Source organism: Spermophilus citellus (genome assembly GCF_964194105.1).
Source record: "Spermophilus citellus genome assembly, chromosome: 18".
Taxonomy (NCBI): domain Eukaryota; kingdom Metazoa; phylum Chordata; class Mammalia; order Rodentia; family Sciuridae; genus Spermophilus; species Spermophilus citellus.
In genome coordinates this window covers 43,186,375-43,195,964 of record NC_138200.1, presented here as the reverse complement: position 1 = coordinate 43,195,964, position 9,590 = coordinate 43,186,375, and positions in this window count along the sequence as shown.

Sequence of the window (9,590 nt, the reverse complement as noted above, 5' to 3'; positions counted from 1 at the left end):
GCCGGGGGAAGGCTTGAGAGGCGGGCAGGGCTTTGTGCTGAAGACGCCAGGGCCCGTGCCTGCTTGAGAAGTCTCGGTCTCTATGCTGAAGGCCTTCGGTTGGTTGGATGAGGCCCACACATCATGGAGGATAATCCGATTTATGAAAGTCTTCTGATTTAAATGTTAATCGCATCTTAAAAATACCTTCACAGCAACATGTGGACTGGTATCCAACCAAACAATTGGTCACTGTAGCCCAGCTGAGTCCAACACGTAAAATCGGCCATCAGAGCAACCTTTAGCCCCCAGGGGCACAAAAGTAAGGCGTTGGAGTGAGGTTCTGGGTTAGCCCTTCCTGAGTGCGGGAGCTGAGAGAGGGAAGGTGGGTGTGGCCACGCTATGGAGAAACCACCATCATAAAAGCCGTCATCCTAAGGCCTGGCCCAGCTCCTTGCTGGGCACCCTAGGAGCTCTCATTCCGAACCTTCCCAGCATCCCTGAGCCAGGCACCGTCTCCACCCCACCTCCGTATCCAGATGAGGAAACGGAGCTCCGACAGGGCAAGGGTTCACTCTCTGGCTCCCAGGCCGATACCACTCCCGACCACAGGACGGATCCACACCGGTCCTGACGTGACTCGGGACAAGTCATGGGTCTTTCTTGTCCCTCCAGGGGAATCACAGACTGCTAAGCACCTGGGCTGGTCCAGCTGCCCGGATGCTCGCCTCTTTCTTTGCTCCCTCCATTTACTCAGCTCGGTAGAACCAGATGCCAAAGAGCCACAAGTTTTCAAAGCTGACAGCGGGGACTTTGGCAAGGACGAGCCACCAGAGCTCTCATGGCTTGCCAGGGGGAGTGGAAATCGGTGCCATCACTTAGCAGAGCTGCTCTGCAGAGCCTATAACAGCTCAATAACGGCCTCCCTGGGATGACCAGCAAGGCTCAAGGGAAATGTCCACAGATGGCCACCAAAAGGTGTGCACCAGAATGTCCCCGGTGGTGGCACTGTTTCTAATGGCCCCGGGCTGGAGCCCCCGCCGGCCCGTCCCCACCATCAGAAGGGAGAAATAAAGGGTGTTTTACTGAATGGTACACAGTGGACACGTAATGAGCCCGAAGGCGGCACGGGCACACTGACAGTGTGGGTGGCCTCCCATCGTGCTGAGTGTGGGGCACAGGACGGAAGGGGGACGCCGCCTGGTGTGGGTGAACATATGGACGGTTCAACGTGGACCAGAGAAATCTAGGCTATTGAAGGTGAGGACCCCAGGAGGACAGGTAGTGGCATGACCGACAGGAGGCCCTGGTGCTGGTAACCCAGATGCGCGGGCCAGGGGCTGCCATCCAGCTGTGCAGGCAGGCTGGCAGCTCCGCTTTCTGTTATTCAGAAATACAATGTTTAGGGACGAAAACCAACAACTCAGGGCCCCTCTGCAGAGCCCTCTGCTTCCCGGGTCCCTGAGGGGCAACCACCCCGCTGCTGCCACACGGTAACCACTAGCTTAGGAAATGCCGCCTTCACTGGAGCCCAAAGAGGGAACCACATCTCATTTCATCTCTGTTGTTCCCAACACCGAGAGGCAGAGACTGGGAGCTGGACAAACGCTGCTGGCCATGAGGAAGAGTGAAAGGTCAAAGGAAAAGGACCTGCGACATCTTGGGATCCCCTGGAATTACAGCGGACTCACAAAATTCCCGGACTTGGGAATTCTGGGACTTGGGACCCTGGACCGAAAGGCGTCACGGTTTATCTACCCTCATCTTCCAGCCACACGGGAACCCCGTACATGGCCCCAACATCCTGGGGGGAGGGGTAGCCCACTCCAAGTCGCCGCTGCTCCTCGGGACCCTCCTGCATGCCTGCGGCTCACGACTCCCACCAGGCGGCTGCAGCCCTCAGGGCCAGCCTGGCCACTCTGGACAAGCCGAGGGGCGGCACCTCCCACAAGTCCCTTTCCACCTTCGCCAGGGCACCGCTGCCGTGCTCTGAAGACACCGCACTCTGCCGGGCAGCCAGGCCATTACCGGGATAAATATAGACGCAGACAGCAAGGCGAGGAGGAGGCAGCAGGGGTCGGATCTGATGTCCCCCAGGGCCGGCTTCTGCCAGGCCACACTCAGGGAAGCTACCCGCCATCCTCACCTAGTCACCAAGCTCTGGCCTGTGGGGGAGGCCCTCCTCCGGGAGCCCAGGCCCTGCACCGGAGCACTCGGCTTGGAGTCTCCCAGGCTGTCACTGCAGGGACCAGCCCAGCAGGTGGACAGGCAGCCTCCCCTGGCCCAGGGAGGCCACAGGTTAGGGCCAGTCCTGCTCTCACCACCTCTCCCTTCAGGGCCTCGGCTTGTCATCTGCCAAAAGGGCTGGCGGTACCCTGCCTCCTGCCTCTGCCTCCCAGGAAGCCCTAGGGATGGGCACGGCATTTCTCCAGGCTGCACTGAGTGCTGTGGGGACTCTGGGAGTAGGTCTGGCCAGGCTTAGATGGAAGGCCAGGCTAGTGGAGGGTTGGTGACCACAGGGCCTAAGTTATTCAAATGTGGCTTCACTCAAAGGGAGCTTCGGAGAGGGTCAGAGATCGGGACACAGCCCCAGAGTCCTCCCTGTGGTTTCCCCTGCCCCCCCCCCCCAGGAGTGCCACGGGGCAGTAGGTGCCAGGAGGCTCCTAATCCCCAGGGTGAACCCAGGCAGGCTCCTTCTCCTGGGCGTCTCCATCTCCCTGCTCATTCTAGCCTTGCGGCTGGGGCTACAGATGCCCCTTGTCCTCTGTGGGCTGCTCTCTGGGCTTCTAGCCCCAAGTTCCACCCAGAATCTCCGAGCTCGCGGGCCTGGAAAGCCATCGGGACTCGTTCAGCCCCAGAATTCCTCCGTAGGTCCCTGTGGTGGCTGTGCACTGGGTACATCCCTCAGGAGAGGAGGCCCCTGCCATCTTTGCAACGGCTCCTTGTACTCAGTGCCCTCCGGCTGCCCACCCCACATCCTGGCATGCCAAAGAGCCCCACATCCTCAGCCAGCCAGTGGTGGGGCTCTGAGCCCAGCACCAGGCAAGAGGCCGCCACCCAGGGAAGCAGCCCAACCTCAGGCCCAGGCCCTCCTCGGGCCAGGCCTTGTGGAGAGGGCACTGCCAGCTTCTTCCACTCCTGGAGACGGGACTCAGCCCTGACCAGATGCCTCTGCACACCTGGTCCTGTTTGAAGGGCGTAGGTCTCCCCGTTACCTTGGGAGATGGGCCCTGCCATTATCTCCATTTTATAAATCAGAGAACTAAGGCACAGAAGTTTCATAACCCACCTATTATAGGCTGGACTGTGCCCCCCGCAGATGCCCCCACACCTGGAATGTGAACTTAGTGGGGAATATGGGAGTCTCAGATGTAATTAGTGAAGATGAGGTCATTCTGCAGTGGGGTGGCCCTGAATCCCACGTGACTGATGACCTTAGAAGAGGACAATGTGAAGGTGCAAGGGAAGATGGCCATGTGAAGGAGGAGGCAGAGGCTGGAGCTGCGATGCCACATGCCACATGCCACATGCCAAGGGACGCTCAAGCCTACCAGGGCCTGCAGCACGTGGGGAGGGCTCCCCGGAGCCTGGCTCCATGTGCAGCTGCAGCTTCCAGCACTGGAGAGAACGATGTCTGTTGGTTCAAGCTCTATAGTCCCTGAAAACCAGAGTCGGAAACCAGGCGGCCACCCCGCAGCCCGTGCTCTGCTGTCAGCACCCTCTGGGGCTGGTCCCAGGGACATGGCCTGAAAGACTGTCTGGCCCAGGGAGGGGGAGAGGAGACATCTGCAGGGAGCTGAGCACGCTCTCCCCTGTGTCTTGGAGAGAGACAGCAAGACACATTGGGCAGGCCAGATGTCCCTAGCTCCCGGTCAGCTGCAAAAGCCGTCCAGGGAGACAGCGGAATTGTGGGGAGAATGGGCTCCTAGAATGCTCCACGTCCCCACCCCAGGGCCTCTGCCGGGGCTGTCTCCTCCATCCTGGGCCCTTGTTCTTTTTTCGTCCATTCAAAGACATCCACTGAGCACCTACCTGCCCCAGGTACAGCTGGGACGCAGCCACGACAGAGACCAATGCCCTGCTCCTGTGGGTTCCAGTCCTTTAGCATCTCAGCTCAAAGGTCACTGCCTCCCTGAGAGGCCTCCCTCACTGCCGCTGCGCCGCCCTGTGGCAGTCACTGTCTTTACGACTCTTTGACTCTTTATGACCCATTTTTTTTGGGTAATTTGCTCATCTCGGTCCCCCACCCCCAACTCCAAGCTCCGGAGCTCAGGGGCTGAATCTGCCTTGACCATGATTGTCACCAGCATATACAGCACAGTCTCTGACCCAGACCTGCTGTACAGGAAATGGGTGACTGCAGGCGGAAAGGAGATTTCCTGTTCTTAGGACGCCTATTTTCTACATGCAAAACTGAGGTCAAAGAGGTTAACCAAGAAACAGTTCAGGTCACACAGGGAATAGGTGACTCTTCCCAGAGCACCTCGGACCCCTCCCTCCACCCCTCCCCTATGGGGGGGCAAGCAATGGCAGAAGGTGATGCCTACTCCCCATTCTTTCAGGGCAGGCTGAATCTCACCTTCTCTCAGACACACACCTGTCCCTGCCCCTGCCATGGGTGACTCCGCTGCTCCTGGCGATCCCCACTTACCCGCCCCCGCCCCCAGCATAGTGATACTGGGATCCCTCCAGAGACTTGAGGGCAAGCTCATAATTCTTCCAATCTCCTTCACCCACCTTCACAGACTTCATTTAGCAGGGGCTACAAAACAAGAACATTTATTGAGCACCTACTATGTGCCACGTGCTGTTCTAAGTATAGGGACATAGCCCTGTCCTTGTTCTTTTTAATGGAACTGATACCCTTTGATGAAGGGGGTGGATAATAAACTGAGGTACAAATAAACAAATAGGGTGATCTTAGTGGCAAATGCCCCAAGATAAATAAAGCAAGGTGATGTCACAGTGGGACAGTGGTGCTATCCTAATTAGTCTCATCTCAGACCCCAGAGGAAGAAGGTACGGACCAGCAAGTGGAGAAACAAAAATTTTAAGACATAAACAGCGATCTCTCCGTGTCTGGATTGCATGGCTCCTGTCTCCAGGGAGGGCTGGGGCGGAGCAGGCTGCCTGGGAAAATCCCAGGAGGGCTCCTGAATGCAGTTACCCCACCGGGCTCACCGATGTCCTTGTGAACAGGATCGCGATAGCTAGTGGTCACCAAGTGCTTGCTGCGTACCAGTCGCGGTGCCGGCACACAGGCCCCTCACCACCCAACTCCATCCCTCCAGGACCTTTAAAGAAACACACCATCATTCTGAAACAAGATGAAGGTCTCCAGCATCCACTCCTTCTGATTGACAAGAGAAACTGAGGCTCCGTCCCGACCTCTTCTTCACTTCTGCACCTCAATTTAAAATCTCCAGGCATCCCGGGTTGGGGAGCCCTTGAAACACCACCTGAGACACCATACTTGTCGCTCATGAAGTGCTCCCCACTTTGCATACGTGTCCCCCATTCCCTGGCCCCAGCCTCCCAGGAGGCTGTGAATTCCATCATGTCATACTTTGCTTCATTTTATAGATGGAAAAACCCCAGAGCCCCAGGAGGGGGTGAAGAGCAGGAAGACAGGAAGTCACAGAGGCAAGGAGAACCCAACCCTCCTTATCCTTTGCACCCCCACCATCTCTCCTTGGAGAAATCTGCCTGGGTGACCCCTCCCACTCCAGCAGCCTGTGTCACCTGCCTGGGGGCAATCCCAGAGCTCACTGGGCCCCCTGCCAGATGGATCACATAAAACCACTCCTTTATGCTCCTGCCTAGGCTCTGGGCAGACCCTGGGTGATGAGCCCATTTTACAGATGATGACACAAGCGCTCAGAGGATTGGGGCCATGGTTCTGCTGCTGGTCAGAGGGCAGCATTCAGAGCCAGGTTTCCTGTGGCCCCCACTGGGGCTGTCCACAGGCAGTCTCCAGCTGCCAAAGATCACAACCCTGGCCAGATGCCTGCTTTCCCATGGGCGAAGGGCTCCCCACCATTTACCCACTACAGCAATCTCCTTGACCCCCTCCTCCTGAAGCCAGGAGGCCCTGGGAGGGCAGAGGACACTGAGCTGGGATCCAGAAGGTACCTCTGACCTCCGCTCAGTCCTCAGGCACTGGGGAACACCACAACCTCCCTCCTGGACAGTGAGGAGTGAGGCATGATCAGATGGTCGCCCCCTCCATCTGTTGCCTGCCAGCCAAGATCAGGGTGACCCAGTCTCCAGGTGGCTCCCATGGAGCCCACACTGTGTCCTCTCTGAGGCCATATTCTCCAAAGGGAAGGGGGCTGGATTATTGACTCAGCAGCCCCAGTGCCTTCCATAGGGGATGGAGGAGGGAAGACAGGGAGAGTCCTCCACCAGCGAGCGGAGTGACCCTGGGCTGGGGACTTTTTCCAAGTGAGCCTGACTGGCAGTAAGGCCATGGCCACAGAAGCTGTGGATGCCCCAAGAGGCAGAATAAGGTCTCCATAACTAAGTGATAATCCACACTCTTACCTGATCAAAACCTGACAGCAAATAAAATAAAGGGCAGCTGGGATAATTCCCCCAGACCTTGTCCCTTCCCCCAAATACCTACGGTGGAGGGAAGAGGGAAGTCAGACAGCAAGAGGGACCCCTCACTAGCTACTGGAGCCTGGGTTCCTCTTGGACCTGTGGCCTTGGGCAGATCTCAGCCTCCTGATGCCGGAGCCCCCCACCCAAAGAAGAGCTTCCTAACCGGAAGGGGCGACGCTGAAGAAGGAGATGGGAAGCGTGAGGAAGAAGAGAGTAAGACCCCTCTAAATTCCAAGAAGAAGCATCGCTGCAGGGACGGGAAGGAAGAAAGGGCCTCTTTCTTTCCCTCCCCCACCCTTTAAACACCTAGGTGCCAGACAGCTTTTGCGCAAAAACTAGTTTGCAAACACACTCCGACTTCTGGGAAGCTGCCCAGCTCCACTCCCCCTCTTCGCTCGCCTTCCGGGGCTGGGGACCGGCCCTGGGGCAGTTCCTGGGGCAGGGCTGGGGTGGGGCTTGGAGTGGGCTAAAGGGGCGCGCCCGGCAGCCTGCCCGACCTCACGCCTTTGGCAGCTGCGACGGTGGCTGGCTGGGGGACCCCACCTTCCGGACGCCCTGTAGGATCCTGGGGGGGGGAGAGGTAGGAGAGTCCCCGAAATAGCTGGGCTCGGGTCCCCGGGGCGCCACGGTCCTCCAGCACCCGGCCGCGCTCCCTTCCCCGCAGTGGGGGAGAAGGCGGGGCGCCCTCGCGTGGACGGGTCGGAGCCGAGCCTCCGGGCATCGGAGTCCGAGCGCACGCTGGTGGCCCGGGTTCCCAGCACCGCCGCCCCCGAGGGGAAGCGGCTCCCTTTGGCGGGCCAAGGGCGCTGGAGCCGAGTCCCAAGGCCGAACTTGAGCGCTCGCGCCACGGTGTCCCGCCCGCCCTCGCCCGCCGGGCCCCACTCACCGTGCGTCCCGGGCGCTGCCGCCTCAACACGCGGCGGCCGCTGCCCGCGCCCCGGGCAGCCGGGGCATCCCCGGGCGATGCGCTGCTCGCCGGGCCAGCGCGCGCCGGACGGCTCAGGGCGCTGCCCGGCCGCTGGGGTCCAGTCCTCCTCCCCGGCCGGGCGGCGGCAGCGGCGGCGGCGGCTCGGGCTCCTCCCTCCGGCCGAGGGCGGGTGCGGGGAGGGAAGCGCGAGGCGAGGCGGGCGCTTCCTGGAGGGGCGAGCGCTCCCCCCGGGCGCAGCGGGGGCGCGGTCCGGCTCAGAGCCCTGGCAGGCGCGGGGCGCGAACGCTCGAGGCCCGAACCCGAGGGTCCGATCGCTTCCGGCGGGAGCCCGGCCGATCGCGGCGCCGCGAGTTCGCGCCCTCCCGGGCCTGCTGCGCCTCCGCGTCAGGCACCTCCGAGCTCGGCGCGCTCCGCGCTCGGGGTTCCGTCGCGGGAATCGAGGGGTGGGATCCCCGCGCCTGCGGGGCTCCAGGGCGTCGCCTGCGGCCTCGACCCCGGGAGCCGAGCGGCGCTGCGCGGCACCTTGGGGAGACGGCAGGGTCACGGTTCTGGACTTGTTGGAGCAGCACTAGGACCGCAGTGTTTTCTTCCATTTTTATTTTTTCCTCTTTCAATAGCGTTTTCTTGCCTCCAGAGACTGGGAAGATGACATATGTCTAACACAAAGATAAGATAAAGACGTTAGGGATGGGGCTTGGGGCTAGTCTCTGAGAGCAGCTTGGCGTCTTTAAGGCCCGGAACCGAGGCCTCCCCTTCTGTGAAGGCTGTCTTCTAGAAAAGCCACCATTTCTTAAGAAATGAGCCTGTTGCTGGGCACTTAAGCTGCTTATAATCGCTTGGTGGCATTTATGGGCCCTTTGGGCAAGTTAACCACCAGGGAACAGACAGCTGAGCCTCTGCTAATCAGATTGGGGGAGCAGAACTGTTCCGGGAGCTCAAGGCCACACAACACCCTGCCCTGGGGCGCAAGGACTGGGCGGCTGAGGGTTAAGACCTGGGCATGGGTTGTGGGTTTCCATTCTGGGCTGGTGAGGGTTAATGGCAGAGCCTCACACTACAGCCTGCGAACCTCCCTCCATGTCTGAGTCACTGGCACTTAGCAGCCTTAGAGGGGCAGCCACCGAACCACCCCAGGGCTCTTAGCTTTGTTCTCTGCCTGCCTGTCCTCGGGACACCCTACCTCTCTTCAAGCTCTCTTTACTTTCTTGCTTATGAAGTTGTCAAGGCCAGATCTGGGGCTGACCATCCCGTGGGGCTCCTCAGAGCCAGCTCTGGCCCAGCGTCCTCTAGGAAGGCTCTCCTGGCCCCCAGCATCTCTTGCTTCTCCGGCAGCCGGAGGGCCCAGCGCTGGGGTGTGCAGTGGTGAACCAGATGTCCCTCTCAAGTTGCTCACCCCTGGGGAGCAAGTCCAGGGCCCAGGTAGTTGTATTACTAAATGAAAAGTGCAAAGATGGAGGCGGGGTAGTCTAGAACACACAGCTTGGCCGTGGGAGTTGGCAAAGCCAGGGCGCCCGGCAGTTCTCAAGAGAAATGAAAACATCTCGGCACACAAGCTAGTGCATGAATGTCCACAGCAGCATGATTCACAAAAGCCCAACTGTGGAAGCAACCCAGTGTGCATTAGTGATGAATGGAAAAGGAAATGCGGCACATATAGCCAGACAGTGGCATAGTATTCAACTGCGGCAAGGGACCAACTACTGCCACCCGCTGCAATAGGGACGGGCTTCGAAAACACGCCAAGTGAAAGGAACCAGTGAAGGCAGACCATGTGTTCCATGATTTCATTTAGATGAAATGTCCAGAATAAACAGATCCATAGAGACAGAAAGCAGATTCACTATTGTGTGGACCTGGGAGGAGTGGGGTGGCGCTTGCTATTGATACAGGCTTTCTTTGGGGGTAGATAAAAAGGTTCCAAAATGAGATTACCATGATGGCTGTAGATACCTGCCACCGACTTACACACTTCAAAGGGTGAATGTCTTGCTGTGTGAATTGTGTCTCCATAGAGCTGTCTTTAGAAAACATAAAACAAGGATCAGGAGAGCCCAGAGGTCAGTGGATGAAGGCCCAGTGT